Raw genomic sequence first — 20,970 nt, 5'->3', positions numbered from 1 at the left:
TAAAAAAATCCAGTTTCACTAAAGAGTATATTTGATGAAGCAATAGAGTACTAGTTTTATTAAATCTTGGCTTTTGAGACAAGACATGCATTTTTTTTTAAGTCTGTGTGGAGCCCCCCTACAGCCCTTCTGCTGCATACTGAAATACAGAGGATGTCTTTAGGAAAAGCACTCATATGACCGAGTTGCAAGCTGAACTAGCCACTTTTTCCCTAGAATGTCATTTTACTTGTGAGATATATTGATAGAAAAACTATGATTATTCAGATTTGATATTTTGCAGACATTTAAAAATGAACAGAGGGAGTCTGCCAGTTCAAGGAAAACAACTGATGGGTTGACAACGATGGCATTTGAAGTTTCAAGTGAACAGTAGGGTTTTGGAAAGCTTGTACCCACCAGGATCTGGATAGCTTCCCACTTCTTCAAGACTTTCTGATACTGATGGTGATATTAATGAATGTGTGCAGATGAGGGGAAGATGAAACATTCTGATTCCGGCTTGCTAGGTATGAGGTGCTTTCATTATAGAAAGCAGCCTCAGGGAAGGGGCTGGAAGTCAGACTCTGAGAGCCCCAACAGGTAGGGCTCTGGGGTGGACATTGCCTGAGTTGACACTGGTGGTCTGTATCCTTTGTGGGAGCATGTGGCCCACTTCCTCATGTGGACTGAGAGTTTCTCTAGAAGTTTACTTGTATCATCGAACAACTCTAGAGCTCCTATGGCAAAGGCTTAGGAGAGGGTGGCACTTGAGGCTGGGCTCAACTCCCTCCCCTTAAGCTTACTACACTTGTCTTGAAGGCTCTAGGCATCCTGGGAAGTGACCTCTGAGACCCAAAGGGGAGAAGGGGGTTTGGATGGGCCCACTTAACCCTGACCATAACAATGCTAAAAATAAATGGCTCAGTATCTCAAGCTCTGCCTAGAAGTGGGCTAGACAGCCCCAGTCTTCTATAGCATATCAGATACTGTGTTTTTTAGAAATCCCAACTGAATCCTGAGTATTGCTGCACAAACACTTTGAGCCAAAATGCAAGGGAAGACAAACAAGTCTGAAGCCCTTGCAGAGTGACTGAAACCAATGGAGCAAGAGGGAGAGAGCTGGAAAAACATCAAAGCAAAGCCAGTTTTCTTCCAGAGACTCCAGGCTAGTTACAAATGCAGTAATCAAATATCTGGAGGAGCAGAGGATTTGTCCTGGGCTAGGGTTGTGGTGAAAGGTCCCCTCTGATAGAGATGCTCATGTTTAGCACTTTTCTACATGTTTTTGCCACTAAGGAGGTGATGCATAGCGTAGGCTGGTGGTCACAACCCCCATACCCACCCTAGTCCCACAGAGGTGGCTGTGGTGTATGTGGAGGCGGGTGGGGAGATTGGAGTTTGGCATGGAGGGATTTTAGCTGAAACAGAGATGCTGGTCCTGGGTGCTCTGAAGTCTTTAATGGAAATCTTTCACTTGTAAATAGGTTTTATTTGTCTCTGTGTATTCAGTCTAGTGCTGGCCAGCACAGACAGCTGGTGCTTGTTAAATACTTGGGGCATTGTACTGTGAATTGCTTTGTAGGAATAATGTAAATGGGATAAAACAGTCATCATGGGGCCAGCAGCAGAGGAGGCTGGAATTTCCCCAGTGGGCTTATAGAGGAAGGTGAAGCTGTTGGAGGAAAAAAGGTGGGGGCTGGCAGAATGGGAGCATGAGGGATGACAAAGGAGAGCAGGGAGAGGGCTGGAAGATCCCTGATGGAGGTAAAAATGCAGGGGTGGATGGATGTCTTGGCAGGTCTTCTGTTGGCTGGAAGGAGAAGTAGAGAGACCAGTTTCCAGGCCTAGGCTCCCTTGCCTGCCAAGCCCCTGGTCAGAGGCATTAGAAACTAGAGTGGAGATTGCACACTAAGATGGCAATTTTGCCAGCAGGGCCCTTTGGCAAACCACGGTTCTACAGACCTTTCTCAGCAAACATCCCCAAATATTTCCCATGTCCTAACATTCACCAACTGTATGGCCCCCCAGTACTCATAGCTGTAGGTCTCTCACCTTTATCCATTCATATGATACTTACTCATTAATCAATCAATTAAAAATATATTTATTGGGGCACCTGGATGGATCAGTTAGTTGAGCATTGGACTGGCTCAGGTTATGATCTCACAGTTCATGAGTTTGCACCCTGCATTGGGCTCATTGCTATTGGCACAGAGCCCCTTTGGATCCTCTGTTCCCCCCCCCCCCCCCCCGCCCTGTATCCTACTTGCATTCTCTCTCTTGCTCAAAAATAAATAAACATTAAAAAAAACCACATTTATTAAGTGCATCCTGTGTGCCAGGCACATGCTAGGTACAAAGGTTAAAATAGCACAGCCATTCTCTAAGTGTGGTCTCTGGGCCAGCCGCATCCGCACCATCTGGTGTGTTAGTTACCTATGGATGCCTAACAAATGATTCCAAAACTTAGTGGCCTAAATCAATAATAACCATCTCTTATCCCTCCTAGTTTCTGGAGCTTCTGGCTTAGGATCTATCATGGAGCTGCTGGGAGTGCAGTCAGGAGGCTTGAAGTAGGACTGGAGGACCTGCCTCTGAGGTGGCCCATTCACATCGCTGGCACGTTGGTGTTGGTTGCTGGCTGGAGGCTTCAGTTCCAACCCCTGTGCACCTCTCCTCAGCGTTGCTTGAGTGTCCTCACAACATGGTGGCTGGAGCAGCCTAAGAGAAAAAGCGACAAGCTGCAATTTCTTTTGTAATCTCATCTCAGAAGCCACACACCTTCACTCCCACAATAGCCCATTGGTCCCACAAGTCAGATCTACTCAGTGTGGGAGGAAAGCCCACAGGGGATTGACCGGGAAGCAAGCATCAGGAGGGCCATTTGTGAGACTGGGAACTTGTTTGCATAACCCCTCCCGGTGCCTCAGATGCATGCTACAGTCTGGGAACCACTGCAGTGAGATATGAAACCTTCTCTGCTCTTAAGCTGCTCATGGCTTAGCTGACGTTACTGAACAATCACGACGCAGTGTTGTAGCAAGGCCATGGGAAGTCAGGGATGTGTTCCCAGCCCAGCATGCCAGGTCCTCCTTAACCTGAGCTCCTCTGCCCCCACCTCTCATTCCTTATTCATTCCCCTCCTACTTGGGCCCTCTGCTGTAGTCTGGTCTCTTCCCATCCCCGTTCCCTCATGTTGTGCTTACTCTCTCTTCTGTGGAATGAGCTGTTAATGGATGTGACGGCGTCTGGCATGGTGCCAGACACATAACAATCGCTCCATAAATGCATCCTTGCTTTCCTTTCCCTGTTCTGGATTTCACATTGGGAAGACCCAGCTCCTGCACCCTTCACTTAAGCAGATTCTAAGCTTTCTTAAGGCCCTCCACTTCCATGAAGCGTCTCAGACACTGTTTACCCTAGTTTCTCCCTTCCCTGAGTCTCTCTGAGCACTTAGCGTGTGACTCATACAGCCCAGTCCTTGAGTCCACTGATGCATTTGGTCCTGTATTTTTCCCCTAAAATTCCCCATTTGTGACCATCTTTGCAGCTCTTGTGACTATCTGAGATTGCTCTATTATTCTGTGTTCTTGCCCCTTCCTATCACCACCACCTATGTGGCAGCGCCTACCTCCACACTAGGCTTAGGTCACCTCCCCCCGGCCCCCAAGCAGGCTCCTGTGAGAGAATAGCCTCCAAGTTTGGTTTGTCTTAGCTAATGAGCTCTGACAATGTGCATGGCCCCAAGGTAGGTCCTGGGCTGTGGGCGGGGGTTCTCTTTTAAATGCTAATACCTGTGGAACAACTCTGGGCAGACAAGGCTCCTCACGTGGCAGAAAGAGTACGGGGCATAAGGCCTACTGGCTTCCCGGCTTCTCTGGCTACCTGGCAATACTGGGCAGGTCCTCCTCACTGGCTCAAACTCCAGTTTTCCATCTGTGAAATGGTGCTGATAGCCACCTACATCTGAAAGGTAATAAATACCTAAGTGAAGGACGGATATGATAGAATTAAACTATAATGTTGTAAGAAAATGAATGCTGACGCCTGAAGGTTATTGGTTATTTAACACTTATTTAATACGTGCTTACTGCACACCAGGACCTGTATCAGGCTCTGGATATAAAATGATGAGGGTCCCTCACTTGTCACTTGAGACTTTGCAATGGTTATCAGGGAGAACGAGGCAGAGTGAAGAAGGAGTGGACTGTGTGTGAGGGCAGGGGGAGGGAACGGGACCCTGAGTGGGTGGGCAGGCAGGGGCTGGGTCCACAGGTAGCTCCCAGGCCCTTCAACGTCCTTTTCTCCATGGCCCCCAGCCTGTCCACTTCCACTGATGCACATTGCTCTCCTGCATCTTCCTGGTGGACCAGGGCTGGGAAGAGAGGGCAGATGGGGTCTCCGTGGATTTTCCTGAGTTTGGTTTCATGTGGAAGAGGGCCTTTGAAGAGCCTGGCCCAGCAGCCATTATCCCTTCCTTAGGGCCATCCCTCAGGCTCATCCTGCTTTTTCTCCCCCCAAATGTGACAACTGAACTGTGACTAACTTAAATATCCTCAGATTGTTTTCGTTATTAAAAGCAGGTGTCCGTTCTAATTGTGTCTAGGATGAAGTCCCCTGAACAGCTGGCTTAGTAGCAGATGTAAACTTGCTTACCAACCTCCGTCTCTTCAGAAGCAGGGTAGAGGGCAGTGGTTGGGGGGCAAAGAAGAACCGGGATCCGTTTGAGCATGGCTACATCACCACATTGCCTTCTTTCTTATCAAGAACTGTGTTTGGCTGTCTTGCTAAGTGATGCTCTTGTGGTCCCTCTGGCCTGCTTGGGAAGGAAAGCAGTCATCTGCTTGTCTCTGATGATTTCTTGTTCAGGGAACATGACAGACAGGTGTAGTGGGAAGATCATCGAAGTGGAGTCAGGAGACTACACTTTGTCCCAGCCCTGTCACTAGCTGGCCAGTGGCCTTGGACAACTCTTGGAGCCACCTGGGACCATCTGTCAGATGAGCAGGAAGAATGAGGGTGATTTCTTAAGTTCCTTCTGCCCTCTTGGTCTTGTATTATGGGAGGAGTTTCCAGATTTGTGTCATGCCCTATGATTTTATGATTTCTGCCTGGACCCCCTCAAACCTCTCTCTCCCTTTTCACAAACTAAAATTGCTCTGCATATTAGCATCACTGATGGGAGGAAGGGTTAAATATTACACAAAACATAAGAGATGAATGTTGTAATGCTAATTCCTGGCAGCCTATATGTAATGTTTTATGTCCTATTTCTTTAAGAAAAAATCAAATGAAACATCATGAAGGCAAACTCTGGAGACTGTTCAGGCCTAGATTTCATGACTGGTCTAAATTTGGCTCTGTGTCATTGCCCCGACTTAAATGGCCACCTCTCCAGCCCAATGGTCCTATATGAGGTAATAATATTCTCTATGACAAGCCGCTGAAATGGTTCATCCTTGGTCATTAAGGAATTTAACTCCATTTATCAAATAGCTTCTGAATTCCTATTATGTGCAAAACCTTATCAGGCATGCCGTAGGCAATGAAAAGGACAGAATACTCTTTTCCTTAGGGACGTAATTTTATATAGTGTATTTTATGCACTGATTTTCCAAGGAGATAATCATGTGTTGAACATCTCAGGGCGTTAGCATATTGCCTTCATAATAACAGCAATGACTAATTTTTTTAGTTCACATAAAACTATGTGCCTGCCGTCATGTTAAGCACTTTGTGGGTACTGCCTCATTAACCTTCACAACAATCCTGTTCTAGAGATGTAGGAACTGAGGCCCAGGGACTTCAGTAACTTACCAGTGTCTTAAAGCCAGTAACGACAGAACAGAGACTCAACCCAGGTCTGTCTGCCCCTAAAACCTGTGACATTTATCATATGAATAGTCTGCTCTGTGTAAAGTTGACAGTCCAGAAATATTAGTTGAGTAATTGAGTAAGCAAAGAGTGAGAACTTGAAAGAATAAATAAATGGAAAGACTTTGGGGTAGACCCTGAGGGGCTTCAGGGAGTCACAGGCCACCTCCTTCACCTCACTGAATAGGCCCCAGATCCTGTAGTTGGGAACTGTCTTCTGGGGTTCCTTTCCATTCTAGTCTCTGCTCTCACCTCATAAATGCCCAGCATACATTCACCCGTATCTACTTTTTTGAGTGAAGCGTCTGCTTTGAGTCAACCGGGTTTTTTTGTGTTTTTTTGTTTGTTTTTTTTGGTTTCTTTTTGTCTTCACTCTACCTCTTCCCCAAGCCTACTTCCAGGTAGGCTATTATGCATCCATTTTCTGGACTCAGATTCTGAGATACCCTGGGATGTGTCCTCAGAATTATTCACTTATCTCCTTTCCAGATGCCCAGAGTGGAGACCAGTCAGAGGAGCAGGGGACAGCCTGATTTATTGCCCTCACCCCCATCCTGGCACCCTCATCCACACTCAGAGGCTCTGCCAAGCTAAGCAGAGACCCAGGAACTGGGAGGCTCCAGCCAGGGACAGCTCTGCCATTGAGTCCTCCAAATTCATGAGGAAGGGAGAAGCCTGGCTAGATGCCTCCAGGCATCAGCCTCTGAAGATTCAATGAGGGGGGCATGCCTCTGAGGGCTGACCAGGAAGTCTGTGAACTCACCACAGACCATGCTAGAAAATCGAGGGCCTCTTCTTGGTCTTCACAGGCCTGCTTCAAGAAAGGCTGCCTTGTGCTACCTTTGTGTTCACATCGGGAGCCCAGTTTCTTCCACCCTCCTCAGCCTCTCTGCAATCTCAGCCCTGCCTCAAGAAAGGCTGAAAGACCCATTCCCCCTGAAATGCTGAGGCTGTCCTAGAGATGGTGATGGGTTTTGGAGTCGTGGGGGTCCAGAGCTGTTGGCCAAGAAAGAATTCTTGAGATGTCTTTGGAGCAAAACGGTGATTTTATTGAAGCACAGCGATAGGATGCATGGGCAGAAAGAGCTGCACTGGGGTTGTGAAGAGTGACTGGTTCTGTACTGTGGAGTTGGGGGGGGTAAAGGCAAAAGGGAGGCCTCCAGAAAGATTTTCATGTGCTAAAGAGGACTCATAAGATGCCAGGGGCCTTGCTATTGTCAAGCTAAGGCTGTTTTCCCTCTAGTAAGGCATTAATATTAGGACAGCAGGGGGTTCCTGGAGACCTGTTATACTCTGTATTTGCCTCAAGTATTTGTCAATGGGCTGCAGGTTATAAGGAAATTTAATTTTACTTGCCATTTCCTTCTCGCCTTTGTTTCCCTTATCACTATTGAGGGATGATGTTGGGGCTCCAGGAAACTGAGTCTATGGGTTTCTGGAGATTAGGCTGTGGACAAGATTGCCTTTTTCTTATAATTTACTAAGATACTTGTAAACTGACAGAGACTCCTGTCCTGCAGGACTTTGATCTCTATCAATTAACCATTTGTTTCCTTTCCTTTGTTCTTGTTCAGACAGGAGTGCCTGAGGGATGTCACACAAGTCCCACCTGGTGGGAGGCAGGGGGGCTGTATTTGCTGGCTATCAGCTTGCCCTATGCTCCCTCATCAATGGGAAGGGCAGGAATGGGCCCAGTGCAAGCTGGAGAGCAGTGAGGAGTCAGGGCACCTCCCAGAGGGTGAGTGCCTCCTGGACCTCTATAATTGTGAGTTGACCCCGCAAGCCTGACCTTCATTGCCAACTGAGGGGAGAAGGGCAAGAGGGAATGTGATTTGTTGAGAGCTTGCTACCATGTCCAGGGCTGAACGGGGACCTCCATACATGGTTCCTTTGACTATTACAATTATCTTCTGAGTTGGGTTTGACTACTCCCATCTTACAGATGAGGAAGCTGAGGCTGAGGAAGGTAAAATAATTCAACTATATTCTCACAGCAAGTGGTGGAGCTTGAATTTGAACCCAGATGTGTCTGATTTCAAAGCCCATGCTGCTCATCCCTGGGTGCTTCTCACCTGGCTCCATTCCTAATGTGGACTCCATGGTTTCCCTCCTGCTTCCTGGCAGCTTCCTGCAGCTGGCTCAGACTGGTGCTTCTAGGGTTAGAAGGTGAATCCTATGCTGTGTGTGCGCGTGTGTATGTGTGTGCTCATGTACAGCATACATGTACATTGTAGGAAGTATGGACAGGAGGAGGAAGGTCTGGGGTCTGCAGAGATGCTTCCTCCCCACCACACCTGCCCCACTTCAGGCTGTCCCCAGGCTGCCCTGGGGCTTTGGGGTGGGGGTTTGTTATTGTGTTGTAGGCTCTTGTATCTTTCCCCAAGGTGGGTAATTGCAGATGACTCACCTGTGGAACAGGATCAAAACCTACTTTATTTTACTGAATTCCCCCTTCCTCTATGTGCTAAGAAGCCTTAGGGGTGGGGGTGCGAAGGCTTTCCCAGAAAATTACACCCTGCATTTCCCTTTCTGCTGCTTCTAGGACGTCATTTAAGATGGAAATTAGAGCCCATTATTGCACATTTAATTACCCACCAAATGAATGGCATATTTAATGGAAATGGCAAAATCTTCCAACTTGTGTAAGATTTCTAGTTCATGCATCTCCAGACGTGTTGCAAAATAATTCATTAACTAGAGATGTGAGCTGTTGGGGCTGCCTCAGGGGAAAAGCAGGGCCAAGGAATGGGGCCAAGGATGTGTGAACTAATTAGCTGACATCCCTGCCCTCGGGAACTGAGGTAATGGAGAATTTGCTTCTACTGTGCTTGAAGGTGCAGCCCCCACCCCTTACTAGGGGTGGGGCAGGGAGGCCAGCACTGGGGCCTCTGGGGCTGAGTGGGGAGAAGGTTGGGGTGGCCCATCTCTTGTCATCTCCCCAGCCCCAGGTTCCCATAGCAACACACTGCAGCCCTAGGCAATATATACAAGTAGCTGTGGGATGGGGGAGAGCTTCAGAGATGGCAGGCACAAGGGAACAATCTCTGAGGCAGTTAGTGGGGGGCAGCCTCTGTCACCCCTCTCCCCCTCCAATGTTCTAGCTGTGGCCTCTCTGGCTTTGGCTCGAGGCTGTTGTTATATTTTAGGGATATTTGTTCATTCACTCAACCAGCCAACATTTATGGAACATCTGCTATTTGTGGAAAATCTGTTTGTTAATTCAACCATGCAAACAGCCAACCTTCTTATTAAATACCTATTATTCATTCATTTCCTTGTTCATTCATTTGTTTTAAGCAGTGAACTAACCAGCCAACATGTATTGAATAGCTACTGATTTACTTACTCATGCAACCAATCAGTAACAAAGTGCCTACTCTTTGACCACCCATCCCTCCATCCATCCATCCATCCATCCATCCAATCAACCAACCAACCCACCAACTAACCAACAACCAACCAGCAATCAATAAATTAATTCAGTATTTATTGAATAGTAAAGGCGTATTCATTCATGCAGCTCACAAACATATTGAGCACCCACTATATACCAGGCATTGTGTAGACACTAAGGAAACAAAGATCAAGACACAAGTCCTGTGTTCAAGGGGCTCAGAGTGAAGTAATGATATTAAGCTAAAATTTATTCAGCACTGAATATATATGTCCAGCAATGTGCTAAATCAGTGCTTTACATATATTAACTCATTTGCTATGAAGGGTGCCGTGAAGAAACAGGCATAGAGAGGTTAAATAAATTCCTCAGTGTTACACAGTTTTTGAGTTGATAGAGTTTTGGGGTTTGAACTCAGATTTGAAAGTGTGTGCTCCTAACTATGGTGTTGTCTCCCTAGGTGGGGTAGGGGGCCAAGTATACAGTGCACAGAGGATATGTGGGGTTAGCATTTAATGGTACCTTAAAGAAGGCATAGGAGCCTGTGAGCTAGGGGAAGGAAGGAGAGACACCTTGAGCAGGACAATGTTGAGAACGAGGGAATGTAGACATACAAGATATGGTTTCTACCCTCCAGGAGCTTTTAATCAAACAGGGGAAGTGGTAGACACAGATAACTTCACTACAAGGAATAGTGAGGATGGATGACAGGTGTAGGTGTAGGATGTGCTGAATCATACAAAAGGCACAAATGAAATTCGTAGTAATAGAAGGAAAGAAGAATCCTTTCAGCTGGAGGTGATCAGAGATATCATGATGGAAGGGACAGAGCTCAAGACCCACTCTAAATTAAGGCTGAGTGGAATCTCCTAAAACAGAGGGGGCTGGGCAGAACATTCCAGCAGGTGGACTGGCTTGAGAAGATGGGCTAGAAAACAAGTGGTGCTGGCTGATTTTCATTTCAGACTCAAGTATGTGAGCGGTGAGTGGAAGAGGAGTCTTTCCAGACTCTTTCTGTAGGTATGAAGGGACTGGGGTGTTCAGTTAGGGAGACTAGGCTTAGTTTAGTAGGGAGTAGGCAACCACTGAAGGTTTTGAGAAGGGGAGAGTGTGAATTATTCTGTGTTTGTACCCTTGTTTGTATGTGCTAGGAGAAAGACGCCCACAAGCTGCCTTACCCACCCTCCATGATGGCCAGCTTCTGGCAAGATTCAGTCAACAAGAGCCCTGGAAACATGTTCCCTGCTCTGCCCTTGCTAGTCAGAGCTGTGTCCCTCCAGAAACTGTATTTTTAGCCTTTATTGTAGGTCATTTTAGTACTCAGGTGGGCCTGGGAATCACTGACCTGTATGCTGTTTACCAATCGCTTTTTCCTTTAATCTTAGAATCCAAACCAATATTCTTATCCATATTTTACAGTTGAGAAAACTACGGTTCAGGAAGGTTGTGATGTGTCCAATGTCACCAACTTTTAAGCAGAGTAGCTGGGCTTAAAATCCACATTTCTGACTCCAATTTAAGCTTCTTGGGAGAACCAGAACCAAGATAGAAGATCTTCGCAATAACTGAGTCCTCATATATTTTCCTCAAACTTGTTTCCTCCAGTCTTTGCATTGCTAAATATTGCCCATCTGAACTAGTATTTGCTACACACAGTCCTCTATGGTCTCCCAGCTGATAATAACCTCATAATCTTGTGGCTGCACCTGGTTTGTATTTGCATGTCTTCTTTCTCCAGTTGTCTCTAAACCTTTAAAGACAGGCGGTATGAAATAGCATGGCTTTTGGAATCTTTGATCTCTTGTACTCCATAATCTCACTCACCCCATCACTCAACCCTTGTATCTCATCTCATTCTCTATGAGATGATGAATGGCTTCATTTATGAGATTCTAGGACATCATTCCCTGATCACTCCCCCCCATCCCTCCAGGTTTATCACTCACCATTTATGGATTCTTTGTTAGTAATTGCTCAATAAATACTAGCCATTTTCTTATTAGGGTGAGTAGGAGGGAGATGAGCTAGCCAGCTAGCCAGAGATAATTTCTAGGGCAAGGAAGGAGCCCCGAGGGCAGGGTATATTATATTTTGTGTCACGGGGAGCCCAGGAAAGACCATTATTGAATACCTATTCTGTGCCAGGTACTTAAAGACACTATCTGATTTAATTTTCCCAATAGTCTTATGCTTTGTGCATCTATTTTTATTTTACTGAAATAAACTAAAGTTCAGGGAGATAAAGTTAAATTCTCTATGTCCCTCTACTTTCAGTGGCAAAGCCAGGACTTGAATTCACACACATCTGTGTGACTTGGGACTGCAAGCCCTATCTGCCACAGCCATGGCCTCTGAATTAGGGGTGCTGAGATGAATAACCCAAGGCAGAGGACCACAACTAGATGACAGGGTCTCAGGCCACAAGCTATGTCCAAGGATCTCAGCTCTGTTTTCAGGTTGCTTGTGATTCCCTCTGTCCCATTGGCTCCTACCCCCACCCCCTACCAATTTCACCAGAGAAGCCCTGGGTAATGACTCAGCTGGGAGCTGTCCAGCTTCATCTTCCAGACCTATTGGGAAAGACTTCTGAAGTAGATAATGGCTTTCAAAATGTAATTTAACTTAATACACTGCTGTATTGTTACTAATGTAAGTCCCAATGTGTGTGTCTCTGAGGCAGCCAATTATAGAAACTTTGATAAAGAATATGTCTAAGCCAAGGCAAGTGTTACTTCTCTGAACAAATGGGATGAGATTTAAGCCATCTGTCTAGGACTGGCATTTGAGGCCTCACTATAGTTGAGATTCCAGGCTTCCAAGAAAATGTAAGGAAGAAGGTCCTTATTATCCCCTCAAGAGTAGCACTGGAATCTGTGCTGGGCGATCCCTCTGTTCTCATGTTTTATCCCCAGCCTTTCAGCCCAGCATGGTGGAAGAAGGCCACCAACATCAGCTTGGGGATTTCTGTGTGCCCATGGGCTGAATTCTTCATGTTAATAAAAAGACATCCCAGAAGACAGAAAAAAAGGACTTGTAAGAAGTATTCTTCAGTTTCAGTGATTAGAGTGGGTCTTATAACAGATTGCTGGCATCTGGGGACACTGAGTCAAGTCACAATTCAACCCTCATCTGACTGGTATACGGAGAAAGTGCTTAAAATACACACAAGTAGGGGCTCCACTTACCTTCTTTCCAGTTTCTGACATTAATCTCCCCTCCTCTTCCCTCCTACACCAAAGCTGTCACCAAGGGGTTCCACTAGGTTCCCTGCAGAGAGCCACCCTCCCTCCTCCTCTCTGTCACTCAAGCCACACTTCAACAGGCCCTGCACTCTGGAGACGAGTGTGTGATCCACTTCCTAGGAAAGTGTCCGCCTTGTCCATCTGGCTGTAGAGCCAGGCACCTCTGAGATTTCTGAGGATCATCCACTGAACCTCATAGCAACTTGCTTGAAATTCTCATTCTTTTAATATGATGACAAAAAAAAATCAATCTGTGTATCTGGTATTAAATTCTCTGTTTAAGAATGTCGGCTCAGGGGCCCCTGGATGGCTCAGTCGGTCAAGCGTCCGACTTCGGCTCGGGTCATGATCTCCCAGCTTGTGAGTTTGAGCCCTGCATCGAGCTCTGTGCTGACAGCTCGGAGCCTGGAGCCTGCTTTGGATTCTCTGTCTCCCTCTCTCTCTCTGCCCCTAACCCATTCGTATTCTGTCTCTGTCTCTCTCAAAAATAAACAAACATTAAAAAAAAAAAAAAAAAGAATGTCGGCTCGGAGGGGTCCTTCCTCTGGGACTTGGAGGTCAAGGGACTTTAGTGCTGTTGGGTGGGGGCACTTGGGGTGTGTGTGTGTGTGTGTGTGTGTGTGTGTGTGTGTGTGTGTTTACATGAAGTGACTAGAGCAGGTGAGGAGTATTGGGTGGATGACAACCTTCTCTATGTCGTCAAGATGAGCACACAGAGGGGAGAGAGCACTGGGCCTGATGGTGTAGCCTTTGCTTTGCCACTGGCCTTGTAGGATTAGGCAACCAGAAGAAGAATGAAACACTTCAGCCTTGATGGAGCCCAGCTGTGCTTTAGGCTTGGCTGTGATACCTAAGATCTTCCCATCTGTCATTACTCCATCAGTCCATCCATTTGTCCATCTTTTCATCCTTCCGGCCAAATTAATCAGAAACATTATCTTCAGGAGGGTCCAAACTTTAATGAAGGTTCCAAGAGTCTTCAGCCCAGCCTGTCTCCTCTCCAGCCTTTCTCTCTTGACCCTCTCCTTCATGCTCTACACCCCGTTGAAATGGCCACACTCTCACCTCCCAGCTGTGGTGCATGTTGTCTCCCCTACATCACACCCTGTCTACTCTGACTCCTCTACCGGGTTCATCTTCCACTCAGCCTTCAGGCTTGAACTGAGATGTCATTTCCTCCAGGAAGCCTGTTCTCACATCCTCCCCATTGCCTGTTGGTGCTCCTTATCTGTGCTTCTTTAGCTTTTGAATTTACTCCATGAGGACATCTGTCACCCTATAGGGGAAAACATGAGTGTCATCTTGTGTTGGCTGGGTTGTTCATGGTCTGTGCCCCTGGTGGCTGTGGCTCAGGCTGGTTCTCTGCCTCCCTCTTGGGGCCGTCCAGGTGGCTGAAATCTCTCCCAGAGTCATCCTGGTTAGTGGACCTCCCTAAAGGGGTAATTTCTACCCATGAAGGAAATCTCACATAATTGATCTGTGGTTGGTTTGGGGCATCACAGGGGTTAGGAGGTCAGGGGTTAGGGGATGTGTGATGATTCATTTTATATGTCAACTTGACTGGGCTAAGGAATGCCCAGACAGCTGGTAAAACATTTTTTTCTGGATGTGTCTGTGAGGATGCCTACCGGAGAGATTAGCATTTGAATTGGTAGACTGAGCGAGGAAAATTACCCTCACCGATGTGGGTGGACATCATCCCATCTGTTGAGGGCTCGAATAGAACATAAAAGGTGGAGGAAGGGTAGATTCACTCTCTTTACTTGAACTAAGACGTGAATCTTCTCCTGCCCTTGGGCATCAAGGCTCCTGGTTCTCAGGCTTTCAGACTCAGACCAGGACTTTAACTTTCAGCTCCTGATGCACAGGCCTTCAGATCTGCCCTGAATGACCCCATTGGCTTTCCTACTTCTCCAGGTTGTAGGAGACTGTGGGACTTCAGGGTCTCTGTAACCACATTAACTAATTCCTAGAATAAACCTCCTCTTAAACATGTCTCTGTAGATCCTACTGGTACTGTTCCTCTGGGGAACACTGACTAATATGGGGGAGGGGGGATATATATTCTAACTTTTGTGCATTTCTAGGGACTAGTATCATGGCCAGTCTAGCCCTCTCTGAGCTCTGCATTCAGCCAGGGGAGGGAGAGTTGTCAGAGAGCGCATATTTAGATGTTCTGAAAGTCTAGTCTTCCCCGCTGGGGAAGAGTGTGAAAATGGGAAATCCCAGAGAGGAATTTGGGGTATTTATGATTGTGTGGAGGGAGGCAACCTCACTGCTCCATGGCCCATGTTTGTTGGTAAATGTACTGTCTCATTACGTGTTTCCTGGGTCCTGGAGCTTATCTCTCCCGTCCAGGTGGAATTTCAGAGCCCATTGCAACAGAGACTCCTGGGAAAGAAGCAGCACCATGTACAGGTTTTTATGGCAGAGTCATCCCTGGAACTTTAATTACCTATCTTCACACTATTATGTATTTACATATCCTAATGACGAGATTACACATTTCAATTAGCATGTAATTACGAGTTCTATTACTTAAAGAAAAAATACTTGGGGATAATCACACAATTACGAAGTACAATTAGAAAATGACATATAATTAAATTTAGAAAAGCTTTTGAAACACTCCTCCTACCCTCCCATCCCGCCGCCTGTACAAGAGATTTCTTGTATTTATTCTTTCTCTCTTTTTCTTCTTCTAGTACAAGCGCAGTCCAGTCTAGTGTGAACAAAGGGTCCAGGGACACTGTAACTTGGGGATGTAAGCCCTCATGACCTCTTGGGGCTTTCGAGGCATCTCTTGACTTTGGAAGCTCTACCTGAGGTTTTGGAATCATGTGGGCATTTTTTGGGGGGGGGGTCGTAGGGAGTAGTTGTCCAAACCTTCCTGGCTGTTCCATCTGCTGGGAGTGCAGAAAGTCAGGGAGCAGGGTGGGACTGCTGGGAATGTTGCAGGCCGGCTGGGCTCCTGATGGTGGTAGGAAACCGATAGGGTATCCGAGGTGACATCTTCCATGGCTGCCACAGCTCACCTTTTTTTTTTTTTTAATTTTTTTTAACGTTTATTTATTTTTGAGACAGAGAGAGACAGAGCATGAACGGGGGAGGGTCAGAGAGAGGGGGACACAGAATCTGAAACAGGCTCCAGGCTCTGAGCTGTCAGCACAGAGCCCGACGCAGGGCTCGAACTCACAGACTGCGAGATCATGACCTGAGCCGAAGCCGGCTGCTCGACCGACTGCACAGCTCACCATTCTCAAAGCACTTCATTTCCCCAGCTCATTCGACCCTCCACACCATCTGATGAGGAAAAAAGACAGGTTAAGTGTTCTCATTTCCCTTGTTGGGATGCCTTTCTTTGAGCTCAGTGTGTCCACATTTCTGGTTTTTGTCTTCAGTCCTTGGATTTCCATTCTTAGTTTTCTTCATTTGCTTCTTTTTCTACTTCACAGATGACATGTTCTTTTCCTCCAGTGTTCTGTCCCATCTTCTGTTCCTTTCTGTCTCTTTGGCAATTGCAATGGGGTGAGGGGAGCAGCTGGGGGAAGGTTGGATGGGAGCAGGGAACGTAGCCAGGGAATGCTAAGAAGCCTCTGTGGCACAGACTGGCTACTGTTTACACACGCATTTCCGCTCCCTCTGGGGCGTGTGGTTGGAACATCTTCCCCAGACTTCCCTGAAGTTATGTTGTGTGTGTGTGGCATGTAACCGTGGATGGGGGTAAGGTACCTCACTTCCAGGCGTGGCCCACAGAACTTCCCTCTTGATCCTTTACTTCTCTTCCACCGTTTTCTGGCTGAATGCTGATGTCCAGGATTACCTTCGAAGCCCCTTTGAAGGAGGCAGGGACCCCGCCATCTCCAGAGCAGAGCACTCCTATCATTGTTGCCACTAATTAGAGTTTGGACAAGAAAAACTTTTACTTGGATGCCTGGGTAGCTCAGTCAGTTAAGCATCTGACTTCAGCTCAGGTCATGATCTCACCATTTGTGAGTTTGAGCCCCACATCGGGCTCTGTGCTGACAGCTCAGAGCCTGGAGCCTGCTTCGGATTCTGTGTCTCCCTCTCTCTCTGCCCCTCCTCTGTTCATGCTTTGTCTGTCTCTCAAAAATAAATAAACATTAAAAAAAATTTTTAAAAAGGAAGAGAAACTTTTACTATATGGAACCATTGAGATCTCTGGGTTTATCTGTTGAAAGCGAAATGGCTTGAAAGCGAAAACAACCTTGCTAATATGAAATACAGCTTGGGCCCGGATATTTGCACGGGCAGTGTCTTTATTCTCTCCTCAGGTAGGTCTGAATGGGAAGCCAGCTTGTATTCAGTGTTGGTGAAGTTGGTTAGTCTAGCGGATGTCTCAGGCCCCTCCCTGAAACCCATTTCCCTTACCTGTGGCATCCGTCTCGGTTTTGCTCAGGTCCCCTGCCCTTGTCCGCCCCCACCCTCAGCTCCAAGGTTTGGCCTGTTGGGCTTAAGAATAACTACATTTTCTTGGCATTAGGGATCCAGGCCGCTGTGAATCATCATGGCCTCAGGATTCTTTCAGGGAAGGTTGTGACCCACTTGGTCCAGTGAGACGGGGGGCCAGGTTTACTGGGGTCTGTTTGGAAAGATCCTTCTTCACTCTTTTTTTTTTTTTTAATTAGAAAACCATATAGAGAATACTTTATTACCTTGGTGTAAAAAGTAGTTTTTAGACAAAGTACAAAAAAATCACAAAGGAAAATATTGGCAATTTAAAAGTGGTAATTAAAGTTGTGAACTTTTTTTTTGCTTCATCACTGCAAACCCATATAAACTCCTTTTTTAAATTTCTTTTTTTTTATTTTTTATTTTTTAATTTTTTTTTTTTCAACGTTTATTTATTTTTGGGACAGAGAGAGACAGAGCATGAACGGGGGAGGGGCAGAGAGAGAAGGAGACACAGAATTGGAAACAGGCTCCAGGCTCTGAGCCATCAGCCCAGAGCCCGACGCGGGGCTCGAACTCACGGACCGCGAGATCGTGACCTGGCTGAAGTCGGACGCCTAACCGACTGCGCCACCCAGGTGCCCCCTTTTTTAAATTTCTAGTAGGTCCTAGTTTTCTTTTTTTTTTAATTTTTTTTATTTTTAAAAATGTACATCCAAATTAGTAAGTATGTAGTGCAACAATGATTTCAAGAGTAGATTCCTTAGTGCCCCTCACTCATTTAGGCCATCCCCCCTCCCACAACCCTTCTAGTAACCTTCTGTTTGTTCTCCATATTTATGAGTCTCTTCTGTTTTGTCCTCCTCCCTGTTTTTATATTATTTTTATTTCCCTTCCCTTAGGTTCATCTGTTTTGTCTCTTAAAGTCCTCACATGAGTGAAGTCATATGATATTTGTCTTTCTCTGACTAATTTCACTTAGCATAATACCCTGTAGTTCCATCCATGTAGTTGCAAATGGCAAGATTTCATTCTTTTTGATTGCCGAGTAATACTCCATTGTATCTATATATCACATCTTCTGTATCCATTCATCCATCGATGGACATTTGGGCTCTTTCCATACTTTGGCTATTGTGGATAGTGCTGCTATAAACATGGGGGTGCATGTGTCCCTTCAAAACAGCACACCTGTATCCCTTGGATAAATGCCTCGTAGTGCAGTTGCTGGGTCATAGGGTAGTACTATTTTTAGTTTTTTGAGGAACCTCCATCCTGTTTTCCAGAGTGGCTGCGCCAGCTTGCATTCCCAGATGCTTCTTCACTCTTAAGAGCCACAGAAGGCCGCCTGGGTGGCTCAGTTGGCTGAGCATCTGACTTCAGCTTGAGACATGATCTTGCAGTCTGTGAGTTTGAGTCCCGCGTCAGGCTCTGTGCCGACGGTTCGGTGCCTAGAGCCTGCTTCGGATTCTGTGTCTCTCTTTCTCTCTCTTCCCCTCCCCTGCTTGTGCTCTGTCTCTCTCTGTCTCGAAAATAAATAAGCGTTAAACAAATTTTGTTTTAAGAGAGAGCCACACAAATTGTATCTCTGGTGACTCTGGAGTTCTGAAAACAGGGAGCCAAGATCTAGACCCCATGCAAGCAGTGATCCTGGGAAGCCTGGTCCGTCCCTTAGACTTGAGTCCCCTGGTTCCCAGACAGCTGTGTCCTACTGGGACTCATTCATTACCTCCTCTTGCCATGCTTCCAGGTTCACTGGGGATACCAGCTTGGGATGCTTTTTTTTTTTTTTAACTTATTTGTGAGAGAGAGAGAGAGAGGGCAGGGGAGGGGCAGAGAGAGGTGGGGACAGAGGATCTGAAGCAGGCTCTGTGCAGACCGCAGAGAGCCTGACTCAGTACTCAAACTCATGAACTGTGAAATCATGACCTGAGCCGAAGTCAGACACTTAACTGACTGAGTCACCCAGGCGCCCCCAGCTTAGGATGCTTTTAACCGAAAGTATCAGGAAACACAATTCAAATAAGCCAAAAGCAGTAAAAGAGATTGGTTGGATCATGTAATTGAAAAAGGCCAGGCATGGAGCATGGTTCAAACGTGGCTCATGCTCGCTTTCTTTGAGATCCTCTTGGCACACTGAGCTTTCTTCAGGCACCAAGCCCAGGCCTCACAGCTATAAACGAGGTCCAAGCAAAGGAGGTTACACCAGGCTGTTCTGATTGGTGTTTTAGGCCTTTTCAATTCATGGGGCCCTTGGCTACAGACATCTTGGTTGACTCCCACCGTTAGCTCCTCACATCCGCTGTTTATTACGGTTTCATTCTTAGAAGAGTGTCTGTATTTCCTCATCTCCAAGTTCTTAGGCAGAACGAGCATGTGGCCGTGGCTCCCAGGCATGGCCAGTGCAGGTTACCTCCTCTCCCATGGCTGAGCCGTTGCCTGTCCACTGACGACCCCAAGCCTACAGCTCCAGGGTGGACTTCCCTGCAGACTCTTCACAGACTCTTCCGGTTCTGGGCACCCACTGCACAGCTCTGTACACACTGGGCAAGCATCTAGATGGGAAACCCTCCTGTGCTCTCAGGCCGGTGTCCTCTAACTCAGTGAGTGGTGCCTCGATTTACTCAGTCACTCAAGTTTGAAACGTCACCACCATCGCTGCCTCCTCCTTCTTCTTCCCTGGTGCATCCAAGGGATCCAACCTGATGTTGGGATCCAACCTTAGTTGAGACCCTTCTTCTCTTTTTCCTGGAGTGTGAAGGGAGTTTTCCTGACTAGTCCCCTCTGCTTCTGGTCTCACACCTTTCAAGTCCACCCTGCCTACGATCCCTAGAGCAGCCTTTCTGTAATACAAACATTCACTTACTGGCTTCAAAGAGGAGCCTTCACTGGCTCTCCATTATTGCTCGACAACAAGATCCAAATTTCTTAGCCTGGCATTCGAAGCTCTTCATGTCTGGCTCTGATCCCCGGCTCTACCAACATCTTCTACCATGATTTCCCTCACACTCTACCTTCCAGTCGTACCGAATTGTTTGTTCTTCTCCCTCTTCCTTGAAACCCTACCTTGTGGGTCACCTCCTCAGGGCACCATCCCTCACCCTTCTGCCCACAGCCAGCAGCTCCGTCTCGCACTCCCCGCCACCACACGCTCATCATGCTTTCCATGGCACTCATCAGTGCATTTGCCATCGTGTGTATATATGTCTGTCTCCTTCACTGGATGATGAAGGCCTTTCATTCATGCCCTCAGCCTTTATGGAGTGTTCGGCACGTGTCAGACCCTGTGCTGGGAGTTGGGGACAGAGAGATAAACGATAGTAGCTAACGTACCTATACGACTTGCTGCAGACCAGGCTCTCCTCAAAGCACTTGGCGCACATTAACTGAGAGAGCAGTAATCTGTTGGGAGCCATGGAGAGAATGTGAGCTGTGTTGGCCATGCATGGGGGCAGCAGTGAGGTGCCCGTCCCCTCCCCAGGGACATGGAAATAAGAGAAATGCAGCCATTTTTGTAAGAGTTAATCCACAAACACAGTTATTATTGCAGCTTTCGTTGGTGGAGAGGCAGGGCTTGGATCCCGATTTTTCAGGCCCAGAGCTCACGTCCTTTCTGCCACGCCTGTTTCGCTTCACCTCCTCGCAGCGTCCTCATCTGTCAAGTGGTGAATATACCTTCCTTTTCTCCTTCATCTGATTTGTGAGAAAGATCCAATATGATGGTGGTAGAATTTTGTAAACTCTAAAGCTCTATTACAAATGTGAGTTCTCACTGCATCTATACGTGTGTCTCAGGGACTGTACTGAGCATCCATTGCACCTAAAATAAGGCATCTCTTAAAGCTGTCGTCTTCTAGCATCTCTGAGTTGCACAAGAAAACACTGTTGCCCTGATGGGGTCACAGATCTCTGGTCGCTTCTGGATCCTCCTTGGCACCTGACAACAGGTCGTTTCTAAGTAAGTGGCCCATTTGCCTTCGTTGGAAGAGTTTTAATCCACTCTACTCTTCCCTCACTACCGTATGCACCTCCAAACTCTTCTGTCTCTCCTTCGGGCTACACGAT

The 20,970-nt window shown here is 46.8% G+C and overlaps 1 protein-coding gene across 10 annotated transcripts in view; it reads left to right on the top strand.

The window, feature by feature from the left end:
* Positions 1-20,970, top strand: part of TMPRSS5 (transmembrane serine protease 5) — a 92,385-nt gene that overhangs the window by 49,853 nt on the left and 21,562 nt on the right. Inside the window, exon 15 of one of the 10 annotated variants that reach the window (XM_045038308.1) lies at positions 7,435-12,850. The exons of 8 other annotated variants lie outside the window; for them this stretch is intronic. The gene's annotated coding sequence lies outside the window, so the exon portion shown is untranslated. Of the gene's footprint in view, positions 1-2,491; positions 4,027-7,434; positions 12,851-20,970 lie in introns of those variants that run through there. One more of the 10 variants, XM_045038304.1, reaches the window with a different exon arrangement.

The sequence above is a fragment of the Felis catus genome, chromosome D1 (genome assembly GCF_018350175.1).
Source record: "Felis catus isolate Fca126 chromosome D1, F.catus_Fca126_mat1.0, whole genome shotgun sequence".
Classification (NCBI taxonomy): domain Eukaryota; kingdom Metazoa; phylum Chordata; class Mammalia; order Carnivora; family Felidae; genus Felis; species Felis catus.
The sequence above is the reverse complement of the archived record's forward strand: the minus strand, read 5'-3'. Positions and strand labels throughout refer to the sequence as shown.